The sequence below is a fragment of the Ranitomeya variabilis genome, chromosome 8 (assembly GCF_051348905.1).
Source record: "Ranitomeya variabilis isolate aRanVar5 chromosome 8, aRanVar5.hap1, whole genome shotgun sequence".
NCBI lineage: Eukaryota > Metazoa > Chordata > Amphibia > Anura > Dendrobatidae > Ranitomeya > Ranitomeya variabilis.
Window position 1 is genome coordinate 153,311,003 of NC_135239.1, and position 25,311 is coordinate 153,336,313.

Consider the following 25,311-nt stretch of genomic DNA (forward strand, 5'->3'; position numbering starts at 1 on the left):
AGTATAGGTTTATTTATTTTATCTAGCCAAATATTTAGTTTAAGCCCCTCCTTGCATGGGACCACCCTTTTAATGGTAATAATAATAAAAATGTTTCTGATCATCATGATGATCATAATTAGAGATGAGTAGGGTTGAGCGAAACGGATCTTTCATTTTCATAAGTCGCCGACTTTTGGCAAAGTCGGCGTCTCATGAAACCGAGCCAATCCCTGTGTGGGGTCTGCCATGCGGTACGCGACTTTCGCACCAAAGTCGCGTTTCAATGATGCTAAAAACGCCATTTCTCAGCCAATGAAGGTGGACGCAGAGTGTGGGCAGCGTGATGACATAGATCTCAGTCCCCACCATCTTAGAGAAGGGCATTGCAGTGATTGGCTTGCTTTCTGCGGTGTCACAGGGGCTATAAAGGGGCGTTCCCGCCGACCGCCATCTTACTGCTGCTGATCTGAGCGTAGGGAGAGGTTGCTGCAGCTTTTTCGGAAGCATGGATAGTGATAGGCAGGGTACATAAAGCTACAAACCGCTTGTGCTGTAGCGATTTCCACTGTCCAACACCACCTTTTCATTGCAGGGACAGTGGAATCTACATTTTTTTTCCTCAGCGCTGTAGCTCATTGGGCTGCACTAGAAGGCTCCCTGACCCTGATAGCTGCGTTGCTGTGCCTGTGTGTGTACGACGCTGTGCAAACCAACTGCTTTTTTCAAAGCACAAATCCTGTTTTTCCTTCCTTTCTGCACAGCTATCTTGTGTGTTTATCCACACTTTTGTGTGCAGCAGTCCTTTTTATAGCTGCCTGCCATACTTTTCTGAGATAACTGCAGGGAGATAGATATTGGCAAGTCTGCCTCTGTGCCAGTGCTGTGTGTGGCATCTGTCTCTCATTGTGTGGCACCGAAAACACTGTGTAATACTTGGCCATTTTTTTTTTTTGGGGGGGGTACATTCTCCCTTTTCCAAAAAAAAAATTAGTGGGAGATAAATATTGGCAAGTCTGCCTCCGTGCCATTGCTGTGTGTGGTATCTGTCTCTCATTGTGTGCCACCGAAAACACTGTGTAATACTTGGCCATTTTTTTTTTTTGGGGGGTACATTCTCCCTTTTAAAAAATAAAAATTAGTGGGAGATAAATATTGGCAAGTCTGCCTCCGTGCCATTGCTGTGTGTGGTATCTGTCTCTCATTGTGTGCCACCGAAAACACTGTGTAATACTTGGCCATTTTTATTTTTTTGGGGGGTAAATTCTCCCTTTTAAAAAATAAAAATTAGTGGGAGATAAATATTGGCAAGTCTGCCTCCGTGCCATTGCTGTGTGTGGTATCTGTCTCTCATTGTGTGCCACCGAAAACACTGTGTAATACTTGGCCATTTTTTTTTTTTTGGGTACATTCTCCCTTTTCCAAAAAAAAAAATAGCGGGAGATAAATATTGGCAAGTCTGCCTCCGTGCCATTGCTGTGTGTGGTATCTGTCTCTCATTGTGTGCCACCGAAAACACTGTGTAATACTTGGCCATTTTTTTTTTTTTTGGGGGGTACATTCTCCCTTTTCCCAAAAAAAAATTAGTGGGAGATAAATATTGGCAAGTCTGCCTCCGTGCCATTGCTGTGTGTGGTATCTGTCTCTCATTGTGTGCCACCGAAAACACTGTGTAATACTTGGCCATTTTTTTTTTTTTTTGGGGTACATTCTCCCTTTTAAAAAATAAAAATTAGTGGGAGATAAATATTGGCAAGTCTGCCTCCGTGCCATTGCTGTGTGTGGTATCTGTCTCATTGTGTGCCACCGAAAACACTGTGTAATACTTGGCCATTTTTATTTTTTTGGGGGGTAAATTCTCCCTTTTAAAAAATAAAAATTAGTGGGAGATAAATATTGGCAAGTCTGCCTCCGTGCCATTGCTGTGTGTGGTATCTGTCTCTCATTGTGTGCCACCGAAAACACTGTGTAATACTTGGCCATTTTTTTTTGGGGGGGGGTACATTCTCCCTTTTAAAAAATAAAAATTAGTGGGAGATAAATATTGGCAAGTCTGCCTCCGTGCCATTGCTGTGTGTGGTATCTGTCTCTCATTGTGTGCCACCGAAAACACTGTGTAATACTTGGCCATTTTTATTTTTTTGGGGGGTAAATTCTCCCTTTTAAAAAATAAAAATTAGTGGGAGATAAATATTGGCAAGTCTGCCTCCGTGCCATTGCTGTGTGTGGTATCTGTCTCTCATTGTGTGCCACCGAAAACACTGTGTAATACTTGGCCATTTTTTTTTTTTTTGGGTACATTCTCCCTTTTCAAAAAAAAAAAATAGCGGGAGATAAATATTGGCAAGTCTGCCTCCGTGCCATTGCTGTGTGTGGTATCTGTCTCTCATTGTGTGCCACCGAAAACACTGTGTAATACTTGGCCATTTTTTTTTTTTTTTGGGGGGGTACATTCTCCCTTTTCCCAAAAAAAAATTAGTGGGAGATAAATATTGGCAAGTCTGCCTCCGTGCCATTGCTGTGTGTGGTATCTGTCTCTCATTGTGTGCCACCGAAAACACTGTGTAATACTTGGCCATTTTTTTTTTTTTTTGGGGTACATTCTCCCTTTTAAAAAATAAAAATTAGTGGGAGATAAATATTGGCAAGTCTGCCTCCGTGCCATTGCTGTGTGTGGTATCTGTCTCTCATTGTGTGCCACCGAAAACACTGTGTAATACTTGGCCATTTTTATTTTTTGGGGGGGTAAATTCTCCCTTTTAAAAAATAAAAATTAGTGGGAGATAAATATTGGCAAGTCTGCCTCCGTGCCATTGCTGTGTGTGGTATCTGTCTCTCATTGTGTGCCACCGAAAACACTGTGTAATACTTGGCCATTTTTTTTTTTTGGGTACATTCTCCCTTTTCCAAAAAAAAAAATAGTGGGAGATAAATATTGGCAAGTCTGCCTCCGTGCCATTGCTGTGTGTGGTATCTGTCTCTCATTGTGTGCCACCGAAAACACTGTGTAATACTTGGCCATTTTTTTTTTGCTAAATTCTCCCTTTTCCCAAAAAAAAATTAGTGGGAGATAAATATTGGCAAGTCTGCCTCCGTGCCATTGCTGTGTGTGGCATCTGTCTCTCATTGTGTGGCACCGAAAACACTGTGTAATACTTGGCCTTTTTTGGGGGGGGGGTAAATTCTCCCTTTTAAAAAAAAAAAAATAGTGGGAGATAAATATTGGCAAGTCTGCCTCCGTGCCATTGCTGTGTGTGGCATCTGTCTCTCATTGTGTGGCACCGAAAACACTGTGTAATACTTGGCCATTTTTTTTTTTGGGGTACATTCTCCCTTTTCCACAAAAAAAATTAGTAAGAGATAAATATTGGCAAGTCTGCCTCCGTGCCATTGCTGTGTGTGGTATCTGTCTCTCATTGTGTGCCACCGAAAACCACTGTGTAATACTGGGCCTCTTTTGGGGGGGGGGTAAATTCTCCCTTTTAAAAAAAAAAAAATAGTGGGAGATAAATATTGGCAAGTCTGCCTCCGTGCCATTGCTGTGTGTGGCATCTGTCTCTCATTGTGTGGCACCGAAAACACTGTGTAATACTTGGCCATTTTTTTTTTTTGGGGTACATTCTCCCTTTTCCACAAAAAAAATTAGTAAGAGATAAATATTGGCAAGTCTGCCTCCGTGCCATTGCTGTGTGTGGTATCTGTCTCTCATTGTGTGCCACCGAAAACCACTGTGTAATACTGGGCCTCTTTTTTTTTTTAGGGTAAATTCTCCCAGAAAAAAATAAATAAATAGTGGGAGATTAAGATTGGCATTTCTGCTTGAGTGCTGGTCCTGTGTGTGCCATCTGTCTCAAATTATTGGGGCACAGAAAACCTAGTGTGTAACATTGCGCCTGATTTTCCTTTCAGTGTCAGGCACCTATAAAGGTATATATAAATCCTACAGAAGTTTGAGTTCACCTGATAAGTTGTTTTACAGTAACAAATAGCGTTACTTTGGTTACGTTTTGCAAACAATGAGGAAGTCTAGTGGAAGAGGTCGTGGCCGTGGGCGGTCATTGTCAGCTGGTAATGATGGTAGTGGTGGTGGAGCATCAGGTGGTCGTGGTAAAAGCAGTACAGCACCTAAGTCTCGAGTTGTTGAGCCAGGTTCATTGTCTGGCTACACAAGGCCTCGAACGCTCTCTTTTCTGGGAGTAGGAAAACCACTTTTGAAGCCGGAGCAGGAGGAACAAATATTGGCTTTCATTGCTGCCTCTGCCTCTAACTCTTTCGCCTCCTCCTCGGAAAGTGCCAAATGTCAGAGCAGTGCATCGTCAGTGGATGCTCCCGGTCAGGAACAAGTCGCTTCCTTGTGTCCTTCACTAAAAACAACAGTTAAAGATGCGTCAGTCGACACAACAGGTTACTCCATGGAGCTCTTTACACATACCGTTCCTGGGTTAGACAGTGAAACAGTTAACAGGCCATGCCCATTAGAAGTTGAATCGGACATGGAGTGCACAGATGCACAGCCACAGCCAGATTACTATGCTGTTCCTTTGACTCAGACCAGAACATTTCCCTCGCAGTGTACTGAGGCAAAATCAAACCCAGCGGAGACTATGGTGCCCCGTCACGAAGGCTATACCACCGGCTTACACGGTGACACAGACGAAATTGCACACAACATAGAAGAGGAGGTCATAGATGACCCAGTTGTGGACCCCGATTGGCAGCCATTGGGGGAACAGGGTGCAGGCGGCAGTAGTTCTGAAGCGGAGGAGGAGGAGCCGCAGCAGGCATCAACATCACAACAGGTTCCATCTACCGGGCCCGTATCTGGCCCAAAACGCGTGGCAAAAACAAAACCAATTGGAGGACAGCGTGGCCATCCGGTTAAAGAAGCTCAGTCTGCAATGCCTGAAAAGGTATCCGATAGTAGAAAGAGTGCAGTCTGGCATTTTTTTAAACAACATCCAAATGATCAGCGCAAAGTCATCTGTCAAAAATGTTCAACTACCTTAAGCAGAGGTCAGAATCTTAAAAGTCTAAATACAAGTTGCATGCATAGACATTTATCCACCATGCATTTGCAAGCCTGGACTAACTCCCAAACGTCCCTTAAGGTTGCAGCACCCTCGGCCAATGAACCTAGTCAGCAACGCTACATCCCTTCCCTCCCTGTAAGCCCACCATTTCCCGCGCCACCTGCAGTATCTGTGCAGCTTTCGTCGCCAGGCCAAAGCAGTCAGGGAATCACCAGGTTAGTAGTAGGAAACACTGCATGTAGGGCACCGGCAAGAATACCATCTCCAACCCTCTCTCACTCACCCATGTCCACCGGCACCACCGCTAGTTCCACGATCTCCAGCTCTCCAGTCTAGCTCACCCTACATGAGACTCTTGTTAGGAAAAGGAAGTACTCATCCTCGCATCCCCGTACACAGGGTTTGAACGCCCACATTGCTAGACTAATCTCATTAGAGATGATGCCCTACCGGTTAGTTGAAAGCGAAGCTTTCAAAGCGCTGATGGACTACGCTGTACCACGCTACGAGCTACCCAGTCGGCACTTCTTTTCTAGAAAAGCCATCCCAGCCCTCCAACAGCATGTTAAAGACCGCATCGTCCATGCACTCAGGCAGTCTGTGACTACAAAGGTGCACCTGACAACAGATGCATGGACCAGTAGGCATGGCCAGGGATGTTACGTGTCCATCACGGCACACTGGGTGAATGTGGCAGATGCAGGGTCCACAGGGGACAGCAATATTGGGACAGTTCTGCCTAGCCCACGGTCAAGGAAAGAGTTGGCTGTAGGCGTTCGCCCCCCCTCCTCCTCTTCCTCCTCCTTCTCCTGCAGAAGCGAGAGCTCGTCCACAGACCGCAGTCGCACATCCACTCCATCCGCAGCTGCCACTGTTGCACACCAGGTGTGCCATTATGGGACAGCTAGTGGCAAGCGTCAGCAGGCTGTATTGGCAATGAAGTGTTTGGGCGACAACAGACACACCGCGGAAGTTCTGTCTGAGTTCTTGCAGAAAGAAACTCAGTCATGGCTGGGCACTGTACATCTTGAGGCAGGCAAGGTAGTGAGTGATAGCGGAAGGAATTTCATGGCTGCCATAGCCCTTTCCCAACTGAAACACATTCCTTGCCTGGCTCACACCTTAAACCTGGTGGTGCAGTGCTTCCTGAAAAGTTATCCGGGGTTACCCGACCTGCTCCTCAAAGTGCGCAGACTTTGCTCGCATATCCGCCGTTCGCCTGTACACTCCAGCCGTATGCAGAACTATCAGCGTTCTTTGAACCTTCCTCAGCATCGCCTAATCATCGATGTTGCAACAAGGTGGAACTCCACACTGCACATGCTTCAGAGAGTGTGCGAACAGAGGCGTGCTGTTATGTATTTGTGGGAGGATACACGGGCAGGCAGTTGGATGGCAGACATGGAGTTGTTAGGTGTGCAGTGGTCGAAGCTACAAGACCTGTGTCAAGTCCTTCAGTGTTTTGAGGAATGCACACGGCTGGTTAGTGCAGACAACGCCATAATAAGCATGAGCATCCCCCTAATGTGTCTGCTGATGCAAAGTTTGACGCACATAAAGGAGCAGGCGTCTGCAGCCAAGGAAGAGGAAAGCCTTGATGACAGTCAGCCATTGTCTGGTCAGGGCCCTGTAGAGGACGCGGTAGTGGGCAAAGAGGAGGAGGAGGACGAGGAGGATGATGGGGATGATGAGTACTTTTTTAATGAGGAAGCTTCTCCTGGGCCAATAGAAATTAGTGGCGTTGCAAGGCCGGGTTCTGTTTTTTTAAGGGAGACAAGTGACATAGATTTGCCTGTAACTGCCCCTCAACCCAGCACAACCGCAGATTTGACAACTGGAACTTTGGCCCACATGGCGGATTGTTGTGAATTTACTTTTTGGCTCCCTCTAGTGGCTACTAGTGATTTGACTCTGGGTTTGTCAGTCATTCCTTTTATGCTCACCTGGGTCGTTAGGTCAGGGGTGTTGCTATATAAGCTTCCTGGACCTTCAGTTCAATGCCTGGCAACGTTGATATCAGAGCTAATCTGTAGTGCTCTTGTCTACTGATCCTGGTTCCTGCTTGATTAAGCTAAGTCTGCTTTTTTGCTTTTTGCAATTCGTTATTGTTTGCATTTTTTGTCCAGCTTGTATATTATCTGTATCCTGACCTTGCTGGAAGCTCTAGGGCGGCTGGTGTTCTCCCCCCGGGCCGTTAGACGGTTCGGGGGTTCTTGAATCTCCAGCGTGGATTTTTGATAGGGTTTTTGTTGACCATATAAGTTTTCTTACTATATTCTGCTATTAGTAAGTGGGCCTCTCTGTGCTAAACCTAGTTCATCTCTGTGTTTGTCATTTCCTCTTACCTCACCGTTATTATTTGTGGGGGGCTTGTATCCTACTTTTGGGGTCCTTTCTCTGGAGGCAAGAGAGGTCTTTGTTTTCCTCTTCTAGGGGTAGTTAGCTCTCCGGCTGGCGCGAGACATCTAGCGACCAACGTAGGCATGTTCCCCGGCTACTTCTAGGGTTGGCGTTAGGAGTAGATATATGGTCAACCCAGTTACCACTGCCCTATGAGCTGGATTTTTGTACTTTGCAGACTTGCTGATATCTCTGAGACCCTCGCCATTGGGGTCATAACAGTTTGCCAGGCCAGTACTAAATGTTAAATGCATTGCAGAAGTGGGATTATAAGAAAGAAAGTTCTGAGTTTTTTTTTTCTCTCTCTCATTTTTTTTTTTTCTTTTCCCCTTTACCTTTGAGTGGCTTGTGATTGCTGCAGACATGAATGTCCAGACCTTGATTACAAGTGTGGACCAGCTTGCTGCTTGTGTGCAGGGCATACAAGATTATGTTATCAGAAATCCTATGTCAGAACCTAAGATACCGATTCCTGAACTGTTTTCCGGAGACCGATTTAAGTTTAGAAATTTCAGGAATAATTGTAAATTGTTTTTGTCCCTGAGACCCTGTTCCTCTGGAGACTCCGCTCAGCAAGTGAAAATTGTTATTTCTTTTTTACGGGGCGACCCTCAGGATTGGGCTTTCTCGCTGGCGCCAGGAGATCCGGCATTGGCTGATATTGATGCGTTTTTTCTGGCGCTCGGTTTGCTTTATGTGGAACCCAATCTTGAGATTCAGGCAGAAAAAGCCTTGCTGGCTATGTCTCAGGGCCAGGACGAGGCTGAGGTGTATTGCCAAAAATTTCGGAAATAGTCCGTGCTGACCCAGTGGAACGAGTGTGCATTGGCTGCAAATTTTAGAAATGGCCTTTCTGAAGCCATTAAGAATGTGATGGTGGGTTTTCCCATTCCCACAGGTCTGAATGATTCCATGGCCCTGGCGATTCAAATTGACCGGCGGTTGCGGGAGCGCAAAGCCGCAAATTCCCTCATGGTGTTATCTGAACAGGCACCTGATTTAATGCAATGTGATTGAATCCTGACTAGAAATGAGCGGAAAATTCATAGACGCCAGAATGGCTTGTGTTACTACTGTGGTGATTCTGCACATGTTATCTCAGCATGCTCTAAGCGTCTTACTAAGGTTGTTAGTCCTGTCGCCATTGGTAATTTGCAACCTAAGTTCATTCTATCTGTAACTTTGATTTGCTCACTGTCATCGTATCCTGTCGTGGCGTTTGTAGATTCAGGTGCTGCCCTGAGTCTTATGGATCTGTCATTTGCCAAGCGTTGCGGTTTTTTTCTTGAGCCATTAGAAAATCCTATCCCTCTTAGGGGTATTGACGCTACGCCATTGGCAGAAAATAAGCCGCAGTTTTGGACACAGGTTACCATGTGCATGACTCCTGAACATCGGGAGGTGATACGTTTTCTTGTTCTGCATAAGATGCATGATTTGGTTGTTTTGGGGTTGCCATGGTTACAGACCCATAATCCAGTCTTGGACTGGAAGGCAATGTCAGTGTCAAGTTGGGGCTGTCATGGAATTCATGGAGATTCCCTGCCCGTGTCTATTGCTACTTCTACGCCTTCGGAAGTTCCGGGGTATTTGTCTGATTATCAGGATGTCTTCAGCGAGTCTAGGTCAAGTGCATTGCCTCCTCATAGGGAATGTGACTGTGCAATAGATTTGATTCCAGGCAGTAAGTTTCCTAAGGGAAGACTGTTTAATCTGTCAGTACCTGAACATACCGCGATGCGTTCATATATCAAGGAGTCTCTGGAGAAGGGGCATATCCATCCTTCTTCTTCCCCTCTTGGTGCGGGATTCTTTTTTGTGGCTAAGAACGGATCTTTGAGGCCTTGTATTGACTATCGGCTTTTGAATAAGATCACTGTCAAATTTCAGTATCCTTTGCCGTTGTTGTCAGACTTGTTTGCCCGGATTAAAGGTGCCAAGTGGTTCACCAAGATAGACCTTCGTGGTGCGTACAACCTTGTGCGCATTAAGCAAGGAGATGAATGGAAAACCGCATTCAATACGCCCGAAGGTCATTTTGAGTACTTGGTGATGCCATTTGGGCTCTCTAATGCACCTTCAGTTTTTCAGTCCTTTATGCATGACATTTTCCGGAAGTATCTGGATAAATTTTTGATCGTTTATCTGGATGATATTCTGGTTTTTTCTGATGATTGGGACTCGCATGTGGAACAGGTCAGGATGGTTTTCAAGATTTTGCGTGAAAATTCTTTGTTTGTTAAAGGCTCAAAGTGTCTCTTTGGTGTACAGAAGGTTCCCATTTTAGGGTTCATTTTTTCCCCTTCTGCTGTGGAGATGGACCCAGTCAAGGTTCGAGCTATTCATGATTGGACTCAACCCTCGTCAGTTAAGAGTCTTCAGAAGTTCTTGGGTTTTGCTAACTTCTACCGTCGTTTTATCGCTAATTTTTCTAGCGTTGTTAAACCGTTGACGGATATGACCAAGAAAGGCTCTGATGTGGCTAACTGGGCTCCTGCTGCCGTGGAGGCTTTCCAGGAGTTGAAGCGCCGGTTTACTTCAGCGCCTGTTTTGTGCCAGCCTGATGTCTCACTTCCCTTTCAGGTTGAAGTGGATGCTTCGGAGATTGGGGCAGGGGCCGTTTTGTCGCAGAGAGGCCCTGGTTGCTCTACTATGAGACCTTGTGCCTTTTTCTCTAGGAAGTTTTCGCCGGCAGAGCGAAATTATGATGTGGGCAATCGGGAGTTGTTGGCCATGAAGTGGGCATTTGAGGAGTGGCGTCATTGGCTCGAGGGTGCTAAGCATCGTGTGGTGGTCTTGACTGATCACAAAAATCTGATGTACCTCGAGTCTGCTAAACGCCTGAATCCTAGACAGGCCCGCTGGTCATTGTTTTTCTCCCGTTTTGACTTTGTGGTTTCGTATTTACCGGGTTCTAAGAATGTGAAGGCCAATGCTCTGTCTAGGAGCTTTGTGCCTGATGCTCCTGGAGTCGCTGAACCTGTGGGTATTCTTAAGGAAGGAGTTATCCTGTCAGCTATTTCTCCAGATCTGCGACGTGTGTTGCAGAGATTTCAGGCTGGTAGGCCTGACTCTTGTCCACCTGACAGATTGTTTGTGCCTGCTAAATGGACCAGCAGAGTCATTTCCGAGGTTCATTCCTCAGTGTTGGCAGGGCACCCGGGAATTTTTGGCACCAGAGATCTGGTGGCCAGGTCCTTTTGGTGGCCTTCCTTGTCAAGAGATGTGCGGTCATTTGTGCAGTCCTGTGGTACTTGTGCTCGAGCTAAGCCTTGCTGTTCTCGTGCCAGCGGGTTGCTCTTGCCCTTGCCTGTCCCAAAGAGACCTTGGACACACATCTCTATGGATTTCATTTCGGATCTTCCGGTGTCTCAGGGCATGTCTGTCATCTGGGTGATATGTGATCGTTTCTCCAAGATGGTCCATCTGGTTCCTTTGCCCAAACTGCCTTCCTCTTCTGATCTGGTTCCTGTGTTCTTCCAGAACGTGGTTCGTTTGCACGGCATTCCTGAGAATATTGTGTCGGACAGAGGATCCCAGTTTGTTTCCAGGTTCTGGCGATCCTTTTGTGGTAGGATGGGCATGGATTTGTCGTTTTCGTCCGCTTTTCATCCACAGACTAACGGACAAACGGAACGAACTAATCAGACTCTGGAGGCATATTTGAGGTGTTTTGTCTCTTCTGATCAGGATGATTGGGTGACCTTCTTGCCGTTGGCTGAATTTGCCCTTAATAATCGGGCTAGTTCTGCCACCTTGGTTTCGCCATTTTTCTGCAACTCTGGTTTCCACCCTCGTTTTTCCTCGGGACATGTGGAGCCTTCTGACTGTCCTGGGGTGGATTCTGTGGTGGATAGGTTGCAGCGGATCTGGAATCATGTGGTGGACAACTTGAAGTTGTCACAGGAGAAGGCTCAGCGTTTTGCCAACCGCCGCCGCGGTGTGGGTCCCCGACTTCGTGTTGGGGATTTGGTATGGCTGTCTTCTCGATTTGTTCCTATGAAGGTCTCCTCTCCCAAATTTAAGCCTCGATTCATTGGTCCTTACAAGATATTGGAGATCCTTAATCCTGTATCCTTTCGCCTGGATCTTCCGGTGTCATTTGCCATTCACAACGTATTTCATAGGTCCTTGTTGCGGCGGTACGTTGTGCCTGTGGTTCCTTCTGCTGAGCCTCCTGCTCCGGTGTTGGTTGAGGGCGAGTTGGAGTACGTGGTGGAGAAGATCTTAGATTCTCGTCTCTCCAGGCGGGGGCTTCAGTACCTGGTCAAGTGGAAGGGCTATGGTCAGGAGGATAATTCCTGGGTGGTCGCCTCTGATGTGCATGCGGCCGATTTAGTTTGTGCCTTTCACGCCGCTCATCCTGATCGCCCTGGTGGTCTTGGTGAGGGTTCGGTGACCCCTCACTAAGGGGGGGGTACTGTTGTGAATTTACTTTTTGGCTCCCTCTAGTGGCTACTAGTGATTTGACTCTGGGTTTGTCAGTCATTCCTTTTATGCTCACCTGGGTCGTTAGGTCAGGGGTGTTGCTATATAAGCTCCCTGGACCTTCAGTTCAATGCCTGGCAACGTTGATATCAGAGCTAATCTGTAGTGCTCTTGTCTACTGATCCTGGTTCCTGCTTGATTAAGCTAAGTCTGCTTTTTTGCTTTTTGCAATTCGTTATTGTTTGCATTTTTTGTCCAGCTTGTATATTATCTGTATCCTGACCTTGCTGGAAGCTCTAGGGCGGCTGGTGTTCTCCCCCCGGGCCGTTAGACGGTTCGGGGGTTCTTGAATCTCCAGCGTGGATTTTTGATAGGGTTTTTGTTGACCATATAAGTTTTCTTACTATATTCTGCTATTAGTAAGTGGGCCTCTCTGTGCTAAACCTAGTTCATCTCTGTGTTTGTCATTTCCTCTTACCTCACCGTTATTATTTGTGGGGGGCTTGTATCCTACTTTTGGGGTCCTTTCTCTGGAGGCAAGAGAGGTCTTTGTTTTCCTCTTCTAGGGGTAGTTAGCTCTCCGGCTGGCGTGAGACATCTAGCGACCAACGTAGGCATGTTCCCCGGCTACTTCTAGGGTTGGCGTTAGGAGTAGATATATGGTCAACCCAGTTACCACTGCCCTATGAGCTGGATTTTTGTACTTTGCAGACTTGCTGATATCTCTGAGACCCTCGCCATTGGGGTCATAACAGCGGATTATGCCTTACGTATCCTCAAAAAGGACACACGCATTATTAAAATGATGAGCGATGACGATTACTGGTTGGCCTGCATCCTTGACCCTCGCTATAAAGGCAAATTGCAAAATATTATGCCACATGAGAACCTCGAACAAATATTAGCAACCAAACAAGCAACTCTTGTAGACCGTTTGATTCAGGCATTCCCAGCACACAGCGCCGGTGATGGTTCTCACACAAGCTGCAGGGGGCTACAGGGCAGAGGTGTTAGAGGTGCACAGATCAGAAGTGGCATTGGTCAGAGGGGTTTTCTGACCAGGTTGTGGAGTGATTTCGCAATGACCGCAGACAGGACAGGTACTGCAGCATCAATTCAAAGTGACAGGAGACAACATTTGTCCAGTATGGTTACTAACTACTTTTCCTCCCTTATCGATGTTCTCCCTCAAGCGTCATTCCCATTTGATTACTGGGCATCCAAATTAGACACCTGGCCTGAATTGGCAGAATATGCATTGCAGGAGCTTGCTTGCCCAGCAGCTAGTGTGCTATCAGAAAGAGTATTCAGTGCTGCTGGTTCAATATTAACCGAAAAAAGGACTCGTCTGGCTACCCAAAATGTGGATGATCTCACCTTCATTAAAATGAACCACTCCTGGATTTCAAATTATTTTGCCCCACCTTTCCCGGCTGACACCTAGCTTTCCTATAAAAAGGTCTTGCTTGTGGACTGGTCTTACTGAGTGTTCAAATCTCTTAATTTGCAGCAGCTGTTTGACCAGCATACGACATGTTTACACATCCCCCAATGGGAAAACTCCCCCCACGGGAAAACTCCCCCACGGGGCCGTTGTCTCACTCTCGATACTTGGCGCAAGCACCCGTTAGTTACAGTGCTGTTTGTCAGAAGAGGTGGGTGTGCTCGCTTTCGGTCGACGGCACTGCCACTGGGTCCCTCATAGTACAATGTAGTGTCTCTGGCGGTGGTGGTGCGCACCCAACGTCAGACACACCGTTGTAACATGAGGGGCCCTGGGGCGGTACCGCCGGCCACAAGAGAGTTCCCCCCCCCAGCTCAAACTGTGCTCTACCACGTGCAAAATGATCTCGCACAGCTCCACCAATGTTTAGTCTATGCACTGACATCATTCAATGCCTGGCACTGACAAACAATACCAATTTGTTGACATCTATGATGCTAGTTAAAGTAGTCTGGGTCAGTGTCCTATATTGACACCAGTAAATACTAATTTACTGCCAAATTACTTTGTCATAAACTCTGCAGATGAGCCCACCCCTGTACCTAAGCATGCCACCCTTTTTTTTATTTATAGTTGTTTTGAGAGACATTAACATCTATTTATTTTTTGGGAGTACTAACTGTGTCAGACACTTCTTGCAATACTCCTCCACTGACCACAATGCTGCCTGCCTGTGTATCCATGTAACCGATTTAAAACTGCCATGCCTGCCTATTGTTTGTTATTTTAGGCCTTTGATAGCCTGTCTGCGGCCCCTACTTGCAATACTCCTCCACTGACCACAATGCTGCCTGGAGTGCCTGCCTGTGTATCCATGTAACCGATTTAAAACTGCCATGCTGCCTATTGTTTGATATTTTAGGCCTTTGTTAGCCTGTCTGCGGCCCCTACTTGCAATACTCCTCCACTGACCACAATGCTGCCTGCCTGTGTATCCATGTAACCGATTTAAAACTGCCATGCCTGCCTATTGTTTGTTATTTTAGGCCTTTGATAGCCTGTCTGCGGCCCCTACTTGCAATACTCCTCCACTGACCACAATGCTGCCTGCCTGTGTATCCATGTAACCGATTTAAAACTGCCATGCCTGCCTATTGTTTGTTATATTAGGCCTTTGTTAGCCTGTCTGCAGCCCCTATTTGCAATACTCCTCCACTGACCACAATGCTGCCTGTCTGTGTATCCATGTAACCGATTTAAAACTGCCATGCCTGCCTATTGTTTGTTATTTTAGGCCTTTGATAGCCTGTCTGCGGCCCCTACTTGCAATACTCCTCCACTGACCACAATGCTGCCTGGAGTGCCTGCCTGTGTATCCATGTAACCGATTTAAAACTGCCATGCCTGCCTATTGTTTGTTATTTTAGGCCTTTGTTAGCCTGTCTGTGGCCCCTACTTGCAATACTCCTCCACTGACCACAATGCTGCCTGCCTGTGTATCCATGTAACCGATTTAAAACTGCCATGCCTGCCTATTGTTTGTTATTTTAGGCCTTTGATAGCCTGTCTGCGGCCCCTACTTGCAATACTCATCCACTGACCACAATGCTGCCTGGAGTGCCTGCCTGTGTATCCATGTAACCGATTTAAAACTGCCATGCCTGCCTATTGTTTGTTATTTTAGGCCTTTGTTAGCCTGTCTGCAGCCCCTCCTTGCAATACTCCTCCACTGACCACAATGCTGTCTGCCTGTGTATCCATGTAACCGATTTAAAACTGCCATGCCTGGCTATTGTTTGTTATTTTAGGCCTTTGTTAGCCTGTCTGCGGCCCCTACTTGCAATACTCCTCCACTGACCACAATGCTGCCTGCCTGTGTATCCATGTAACCGATTTAAAACTGCCATGCCTGCCTATTGTTTGTTATTTTAGGCCTTTGATAGCCTGTCTGCGGCCCCTACTTGCAATACTCCTCCACTGACCACAATGCTGCCTGGAGTGCCTGCCTGTGTATCCATGTAACCGATTTAAAACTGCCATGCCTGCCTATTGTTTGTTATTTTAGGCCTTTGTTAGCCTGTCTGTGGCCCCTACTTGCAATACTCCTCCACTGACCACAATGCTGCCTGCCTGTGTATCCATGTAACCGATTTAAAACTGCCATGCCTGCCTATTGTTTGTTATATTAGGCCTTTGTTAGCCTGTCTGCAGCCCCTATTTGCAATACTCCTCCACTGACCACAATGCTGCCTGTCTGTGTATCCATGTAACCGATTTAAAACTGCCATGCCTGCCTATTGTTTGTTATTTTAGGCCTTTGATAGCCTGTCTGCGGCCCCTACTTGCAATACTCCTCCACTGACCACAATGCTGCCTGCCTGTGTATCCATGTAACCGATTTAAAACTGCCATGCCTGCCTATTGTTTGTTATTTTAGGCCTTTGATAGCCTGTCTGCGGCCCCTACTTGCAATACTCATCCACTGACCACAATGCTGCCTGGAGTGCCTGCCTGTGTATCCATGTAACCGATTTAAAACTGCCATGCCTGCCTATTGTTTGTTATTTTAGGCCTTTGTTAGCCTGTCTGTGGCCCCTACTTGCAATACTCCTCCACTGACCACAATGCTGCCTGCCTGTGTATCCATGTAACCGATTTAAAACTGCCATGCCTGCCTATTGTTTGTTATTTTAGGCCTTTGATAGCCTGTCTGCGGCCCCTACTTGCAATACTCCTCCACTGACCACAATGCTGCCTGCCTGTGTATCCATGTAACCGATTTAAAACTGCCATGCCTGCCTATTGTTTGTTATTTTAGGCCTTTGTTAGCCTGTCTGCGGCCCCTACTTGCAATACTCCTCCACTGACCACAATGCTGCCTGCCTGTGTATCCATGTAACCGATTTAAAACTGCCATGCCTGCCTATTGTTTGTTATTTTAGGCCTTTGTTAGCCTGTCTGCGGCCCCTACTTGCAATACTCCTCCACTGACCACACCAATGCTGCCCGTGTACCCCTGGAACCTATTTAAAAGTTCATAGAGCCTAGTTATATATTTTATTTACTATTAATAAGGCCATGATGGACTACGCTGTACCACACTACAAGCTAACCAGTCGACTCTAGGGTTGAGCGAAACGGGTCGTTCATTTTCAAAAGTCGCCGACTTTTGGCAAAGTCGGCGTCTCATGAAACCGAGCCGATCCCAGCGTTGCATCGGCCATGCGGTACGCGACTTTCGCGCCAAAGTCGCGTTTCAATGACGCGAAAAGCGCCATTTCTCAGCCAATGAAGGTGAACGCAGAGTGTGGGCAGCGTTATGACATAGATCTCAGTCCCCACCATCTTAGAGAAGGGCATTGCAGTGATTGGCTTGCTTTCTGCGGCGTCACAGGGGCTATAAAGGGGCGTTCCCGCCGACCGCCATCTTACTGCTGCTGATCTGAGCGTAGGGAGAGGTTGCTGCCGCTTCTTCAGAAGCAGGGATAGTGATAGGCAGGGTACATAAAGCTGCAAACCGCTTGTGCTGTAGCGATTTCCACTGTCCAACACCACCTTTTGTTTGCAGGGACAGTGGAAGCTACATTTTTTTTTCCTCAGCGCTGTCGCTCATTGGGCTGCCCTAGAAGGCTCCCTGACCCTGATAGCTGCGTTGCTGTGCCTGTGTGTGTACGACGCTGTGCAAACCAACTGCTTTTTTCAAAGCACAAATCCTCTTGTTCCTTCCTTTCTGCACAGCTATCTTTTTTGTTTGTCCACACTTTTTATTTAATTTGTGCATCAGTCCACTCCTTATTGCTGCCTGACATACCTGGCTGAGATTACTGCAGGGAGATAGTAATTGTAGGACAGTCCCTGTTTTTTTTTTTTTTTTTTTGGGGGGGGGGGAGATTAAGATTGGCATTTCTGCTAGAGTGCCATCCCTGTGTGTGCCATCTATCACTCAGTGGGCCATAGAAAGCCTTTTTTTATTATTATTTGGTTTCTAAAGTCTCCCTGAAAAAAAAAAAAAATCAAACAGTAGGAGATTAATATTGCCCTTTCTGCTTGTGTGCCACTCCTGACTCCTGTGTGTGCCATCTCTCACTCAGTGGGCCATAGAAAGCCTATTAATTTTTTTGCTTGATTTGGGTTCTAAAATCTACCTGAAAAAAAAACACTACATCAATCGGTGGGAGAAAAATATTGGCCTCAGTCAGGGCTTGTGTGCCACTCCTGACTCCTGTGTGTGCCATCTCTCACTCAGTGGGCCATAGAAAGCCTATTAATTTTTTTTGCTTGATTTGGGTTCTAAAATCTACCTGAAAAAAAAACACTACATCAATCGGTGGGAGAAAAATATTGGCCTCAGTCAGGGCTTGTGTGCCACTCCTGACTCCTGTGTGTGCCATCTCTCACTCAGTGGGCCATAGAAAGCCTATTAATTTTTTTGCTTGATTTGGGTTCTAAAATCTACCTGAAAAAAAAACACTACATCAATCGGTGGGAGAAAAATATTGGCCTCAGTCAGGGCTTGTGTGCCACTCCTGACTCCTGTGTGTGCCATCTCTCACTCAGTGGGCCATAGAAAGCCTATTAATTTTTTTGCTTGATTTGGGTTCTAAAATCTACCTGAAAAAAAAACACTACATCAATCAGTGGGAGAAAAATATTGGCCTCAGTCAGGGCTTGTGTGCCACTCCTGACTCCTGTGTGTGCCATCTCTCACTCAGTGGGCCATAGAAAGCCTATTAATTTTTTATTATTTGGTTTCTAAAGTCTCCCTGAAAAAGAAAAAAAAGATAAAACAGTGGGAGATTAATATTGCCCTTTCTGCTTGTGTGCCACTCCTGACTCCTGTGTGTGCCATCTCTCACTCAGTGGGCCATAGAAAGCCTATTAATTTTTTTGCTTGATTTGGGTTCTAAAATCTACCTGAAAAAAAAACACTACATCAATCGGTGGGAGAAAAATAATGGCCTCAGTCAGGGCTTGTGTGCCACTCCTGACTCCTGTGTTGCCATCTCTCACTCAGTGGGCCATAGAAAGCCTATTAATTTTTTTGCTTGATTTGGGTTCTAAAATCTACCTGAAAAAAAATCACTACATCAATCAGTGGGAGAAAAATATTGGCCTCAGTCAGGGCTTATGTGCCACTCCTGACTCCTGTGTGTGCCATCTCTCACTCAGTGGGCCATAGAAAGCCTATTTTTTTTTGCTTGATTTGGGTTCTAAAATCTACCTGAAAAAAAAAACACTACATCAATCAGTGGGAGATTAATATTGCCCTTTCTGCTTGTGTGCCACTCCTGACTCCTGTGTGTGCCATCTCTCACTCAGTGGGCCATAGAAAGCCTATTAATTTTTTTGCTTGATTTGGGTTCTAAAATCTACCTGAAAAAAAAACACTACATCAATCGGTGGGAGAAAAATATTGGCCTCAGTCAGGGCTTGTGTGCCACTCCTGACTCCTGTGTGTGCCATCTCTCACTCAGTGGGCCATAGAAAGCCTATTAATTTTTTTGCTTGATTTGGGTTCTAAAATCTACCTGAAAAAAAAACACTACATCAATCGGTGGGAGAAAAATATTGGCCTCAGTCAGGGCTTGTGTGCCACTCCTGACTCCTGTGTGTGCCATCTCTCACTCAGTGGGCCATAGAAAGCCTATTAATTTTTTTGCTTGATTTGGGTTCTAAAATCTACCTGAAAAAAAAACACTACATCAATCGGTGGGAGAAAAATATTGGCCTCAGTCAGGGCTTGTGTGCCACTCCTGACTCCTGTGTGTGCCATCTCTCACTCAGTGGGCCATAGAAAGCCTATTAATTTTTTTGCTTGATTTGGGTTCTAAAATCTACCTGAAAAAAAAACACTACATCAATCAGTGGGAGAAAAATATTGGCCTCAGTCAGGGCTTGTGTGCCACTCCTGACTCCTGTGTGTGCCATCTCTCACTCAGTGGGCCATAGAAAGCCTATTAATTTTTTATTATTTGGTTTCTAAAGTCTCCCTGAAAAAGAAAAAAAAGATAAAACAGTGGGAGATTAATATTGCCCTTTCTGCTTGTGTGCCACTCCTGACTCCTGTGTGTGCCATCTCTCACTCAGTGGGCCATAGAAAGCCTATTAATTTTTTTGCTTGATTTGGGTTCTAAAATCTACCTGAAAAAAAAACACTACATCAATCGGTGGGAGAAAAATAATGGCCTCAGTCAGTGCTTGTGTGCCACTCCTGACTCCTGTGTTGCCATCTCTCACTCAGTGGGCCATAGAAAGCCTATTAATTTTTTTGCTTGATTTGGGTTCTAAAATCTACCTGAAAAAAAATCACTACATCAATCAGTGGGAGAAAAATATTGGCCTCAGTCAGGGCTTATGTGCCACTCCTGACTCCTGTGTGTGCCATCTCTCACTCAGTGGGCCAGAGAAAGCCTATTTTTTTTTGCTTGATTTGGGTTCTAAAATCTACCTGAAAAAAAAAACACTACATCAATCAGTGGGAGATTAATATTGCCCTTTCTGCTTGTGTGCCACTCCGGACTCCTGTGTGTGCCATCTCTCACTCAGTGGGCCATAGAAAGCCTATTAATTTTTTTGCTTGATTTGGGTTCTAAAATCTACCTGAAAAAAAATCACTACATCAATCGGTGGGAGAAAAATATTGGCCTCAGTCAGGGCTTATGTGCCACTCCTGACTCCTGTGTGTGCCATCTCTCACTCAGTGGGCCATAGAAAGTCTAATAATTTTTTTGCTTGATTTGGGTTCTAAAATCTACCTGAAAAAAAATCACTACATCAATCAGTGGGAGAAAAATATTGGCCTCAGGGCTTGTGTGCCACTCCTGACTCCTGTGTGTGCCATCTCTCACTCAGTGGGCCATAGAAAGCCTATTAATTTTTTTGCTTGATTTGGGTTCTAAAATCTACCTGAAAAAAAACACTACATCAATCGGTGGGAGAAAAATATTGGCCTCAGTCAGGGCTTGTGTGCCACTCCTGACTCCTGTGTGTGCCATCTCTCACTCAGTGGGCCATAGAAAGCCTATTAATTTTTTTGCTTGATTTGGGTTCTAAAATCTACCTGAAAAAAAAACACTACATCAATCAGTGGGAGAAAAATATTGGCCTCAGTCAGGGCTTATGTGCCACTCCTGACTCCTGTGTGTGCCATCTCTCACTCAGTGGGCCATAGAAAGCCTATTTTTTTTTTGCTTGATTTGGGTTCTAAAATCTACCTGAAAAAAAAAACACTACATCAATCAGTGGGAGATTAATATTGCCCTTTCTGCTTGTGTGCCACTCCTGACTCCTGTGTGTGCCATCTCTCACTCAGTGGGCCATAGAAAGCCTATTATTTTTTTTGCTTGATTTGGGTTCTAAAATCTACCTGAAAAAAAATCACTACATCAATCGGTGGGAGAAAAATATTGGCCTCAGTCAGGGCTTATGTGCCACTCCTGACTCCTGTGTGTGCCATCTCTCACTCAGTGGGCCATAGAAAGTCTAATAATTTTTTTGCTTGATTTGGGTTCTAAAATCTACCTGAAAAAAAATCACTACATCAATCAGTGGGAGAAAAATATTGGCCTCAGGGCTTGTGTGCCACTCCTGACTCCTGTGTGTGCCATCTCTCACTCAGTGGGCCATAGAAAGCCTATTAATTTTTTTGCTTGATTTGGGTTCTAAAATCTACCTGAAAAAAAACACTACATCAATCGGTGGGAGAAAAATATTGGCCTCAGTCAGGGCTTGTGTGCCACTCCTGACTCCTGTGTGTGCCATCTCTCACTCAATGGGCCATAGAAAGCCTATTAATTTTTTATTATTTGGTTTCTAAAGTCTCCCTGAAAAAGAAAAAAAAAGAAAACAGTGGGAGATTAATATTGCCCTTTCTGCTTGTGTGCCACGCCTGACTCCTGTGTGTGCCATCTCTCACTCAGTGGGCCATAGAAAGCCTTTGTTTTTTTTATTATTTGGTTTCTAAAGTCTCCCTGAAAAAAAAAAAAATCAAACAGTAGGAGATTAATATTGCCCTTTCTGCTTGTGTGCCACTTGACTCCTGTGTGTGCCATCTCTCACTCAGTGGGCCATAGAAAGCCTATTAATTTTGTATTATTTGGTTTCTAAAGTCTCCCTGAAAAAGAAAAAAAAAAGAAAACAGTGGGAGATTAATATTGCCCTTTCTGCTTGTGTGCCACTCCTGACTCCTGTGTGTGCCATCTCTCACTCAGTGGGCCATAGAAAGCCTATTTATTTTTTATTATTTTGTTTCTAAAGTCTCCCTGAAAAAGAAAAAAAAAAGAAAACAGTGGGAGATTAATATTGACATTTGTGCTTGAGTGACAGTCCTGCGTGTGTGGCATCTCTGTGATTTGGTGCCACAGAAAACAGAGTGTGTAACATTGTGCCTGATTTTCCTTGTGGTCTCACCAACCTGTTAAGGGATATTGAAATCATACTGAAGTTATAGCTCACCGTGTAAGTTGTTTGACAGCAACAAATAAAGTTACTTTAGTTAAGATTTTAAAACAATGAGGAAGTCTGGTGCAAGAGGTCGTCGTGGGCGTTCATTGTCAGCTGGTAATGACGGTAGTGGTAGTGGAGCATCAGGTGGTCGTGGGGATAAAAATATTCCACCTAAGTCTGGAGCTGTGGAGCCAGTTTCGTCGTCTGGCTACAAAGGCCTCGAACGCTCTCTTTTCTGGGAGTACGAAAACCGCTTTTAAAGGCGGAGCAGCAACAGCAAGTTTTGGCTTACATTGCAGACTCAGCCTCTAGCTCTTTTGCCTCCTCTTCTGAAACTGGTAAATGTAAAAGCAGCGCGTCGCTTGTGGATGTTCACGGTCAGGGACAAGTCGCTTCCTTGTCCTCTTCAGCAAAAACTACAACAAGAGAGAAGGATGCAGCAGGCGACACAACGGGTTACTCCATGGAGCTCTTTACACATACCGTCCCTGGCTTAGAAAGTGAAACACTTAACAGGCCATGCCCATTACAAGTAGATTCTGACATGGAGTGCACTGATGCACAGCCAGAGTACTATGCTGCTCCTTTGACTCAGACCACCACATTGCCCTCTCAGGGTACTGATCCACAATCAGACCCTGATGAGACTATGTTGCCCCGCCACGAACGCTATACCACCGACCGACACAATGACACAGACGAAGTTGCACACGAGCTCAAAGAGGAGGTAATAGATGACCCAGTTGTTGACCCCGATTGGCAGCCATTGGGGGAACAGGGTGCAGGCGGCAGTAGTTCAGAAGCGGAGGTGGAGGAGGGGCCGCAGCAGGCATCAACATCGCAACAGGTTCCATCTGCCGGGCCCGTATCTGGCCCAAAACGCGTGTCAAAGCCAAAACCTGTTGGAGGACAGCGTGGCCATCCGGTTAAAGCTCAGTCTGCAATCCCTGAAAAGGGATCCGATGCTAGGAAGAGTGCAGTCTGGCATTTTTTTAAACAACATCCAATTGATCAGCGCAAAGTCATCTGTCAAAAATGTTCAACTAGCTTAAGCAGAGGTCAGAATCTGAAAAGTCTAAATACTAGTTGCATGCATAGACACTTAACCACCATGCATTTTCAAGCCTGGACTAACTACCAAACGTCCCTTAAGGTTGTAGCACCCTCGGCCAATGAAGCTAGTCAGCAACGCAACATCCCTTCCGTCACTGTAAGGCCACCATTTTCCGCACCACCGGCAGTATCTGTGCAGGTTTCTTTGCCAGCCAAAAGCAGTCAGGGTCAGGGAATCACCAGTTTTGTAGGAGGAAATATTACATCTAGGGCACCGGCGGAAACAATACCGTCTCCAACCGTCTCTCAGTCTGCCATGTACACCGGCACACCCGAAAGTTCCACGATCTCCAGCTCTCCAGTCCAGCTCACCCTACATGAGACTCTGGTTAGAAAAAGGAAGTACTTATCCTCGCATCCGCGTACACAGGGTTTTAACGCCCACATAGCTAGACTAATCTCGTTAGAGATGATGCCCTACCGATTAGTTGAAAGCGAAGCTTTCAAAGCCCTGATGGAGTACGCTGAACCACGATACGAGCTACCCAGTCGACACTTTTTTTCCAGAAAAGCCATCCCAGCCCTGCACCAGCATGTTAAACAGCGCATCGTCCATGCACTCAGGCAATCTGTGAGTACAAAGGTGCACCTGACTACAGATGCATGGACCAGTAGGCATGGCCAGGGACATTATGTGTCCATCACGGCACACTGGGTGAATGTGGTGGATGCAGGGTCCACAGGGGACATCAATTTCGGGACAGTTGTGCCTAGCCCACGGTCTAGGAAACAGTTGGCTGTAGGCGTTCGCACCCCCTCCTCCTCCTCCTCCTCGTCCTCCTGCAGAAGCTACAGCTCTTCCACAGACCGCAGTCGGCCAACCACTCCATCGGCAGATGACACTGTTGCACACCAGTTTTCCCATTATGGGCCAGCTACTGGCAAGCGTCAGCAGGCTGTATTGGCTATGAAGTGTTTGGGCGACAACAGACACACCGCGGAAGTTCTGTCCGAGTTCTTGCAACAAGAAACGCAGTCGTGGCTGGGCACAGTAGATCTTGAGGCAGGCAAGGTAGTGAGTGATAACGGAAGGAATTTCATGGCTGCCATCTCCCTTTCCCAACTGAAACACATTCCTTGCCTGGCTCACACCTTAAACCTGGTGGTGCAGTGCTTATTGAAAACTTATCCTGGTTTCTCCGACCTGCTCCTCAAAGTGCGTGGACTTTGCTCACATATCCGACGTTCGCCTGTACACTCCAGCCGTATGCAGACCTATCAGCGGTCTTTGAACCTTCCCCAGCATCGCCTAATCATAGACATTGCAACAAGGTGGAACTCAACACTGCACATGCTTCAGAGACTGTGCCAACAGAGGCGGGCTGTTATGTTTTTGTGGGAGGATACACATACACGGGCAGGCAGTAGGATGGCAGACATGGAGTTGTCAGGTGTGCAGTGGTCGAAGATACAAGACATGTGTCAAGTCCTTCAGTGTTTTGAGGAATGCACACGGCTGGTTAGTACAGACAACGCCATAATAAGCATGAGCATCCCCCTAATGCGTCTGCTGATGCAAAGTTTGACGCACATAAAGGATCAGGCGTCTGCACCAGAGGAAGAGGAAAGCCTTGATGACAGTCAGCCATTGTCTGGTCAGGGCAGTGTACAGGACGAGGTAGCGGGCGAAGAAGAGGTGGAGGACGAGGAGGATGATGGGGATGAGTATATTTTTAATGCGGAAGCTTTCCCGGGAGCACTGGAAATTGGTTGCATGGCAAGGCCGGGTTCTGGTTTTTTGAGGGACACAAGTGACGTAGATTTGCCTGAAACTGCCCCTCAACCAATCACAACCGGAGATTTGACAACTGGAACTTTGGCCCACATGGCGGATTATGCCTTACGTATCCTAAAAAGGGACACACGCATTACGAAAATGATGAACGATGACGATTACTGGTTGGCCTGCCTCCTTGATCCACGCTATAAAGGCAAATTGCAAAATATTATGCCACATGAGAACTTGGAACTAATATTAGCAACCAAACAATCAACTCTTGTTGACCGTTTGCTTCAGGCATTCCCAGCACACAGCGCACGTGATCGTTCTCACACGAGCTCCAGGGGGCAGCAGACTAGGAGTGTTAGGGGTGCACACATCAGAAGTGGCGTTGGACAGAGGGGTTTTCTGACCAGGTTGTGGAGTGATTTTGCTATGACCGCAGACATGACAGGTACTGCTGCATCAATTGAAAGTGACAGGTGACAACATTTGTCCAGTATGGTTACTAACTATTTTTCATCCCTTATCGATGTTATCCCTCAACCGTCATTCCCATTTGATTACTGGGCATCAAAATTAGACATCTGGCCAGAATTGGCAGAATATGCATTGCAGGAGCTTGCTTGCCCGGCAGCAAGTGTCCTATCAGAAAGAGTATTCAGTGCTGCAGGTTCAATATTAACCGAAAAAAGGACTCGTCTGGCTACCCAAAATGTTGACGATCTAACATTCATTAAAATGAACTACAA

At 46.1% G+C, this 25,311-nt stretch overlaps 1 protein-coding gene across 1 annotated transcript in view; it reads right to left on the reverse strand.

Moving 5' to 3' along the window:
* The window catches only part of LOC143788084 (cytochrome P450 2D15-like), a 464,437-nt gene that overhangs the window by 86,646 nt on the left and 352,480 nt on the right, over positions 1-25,311 (reverse strand). The window lies entirely within an intron of this gene.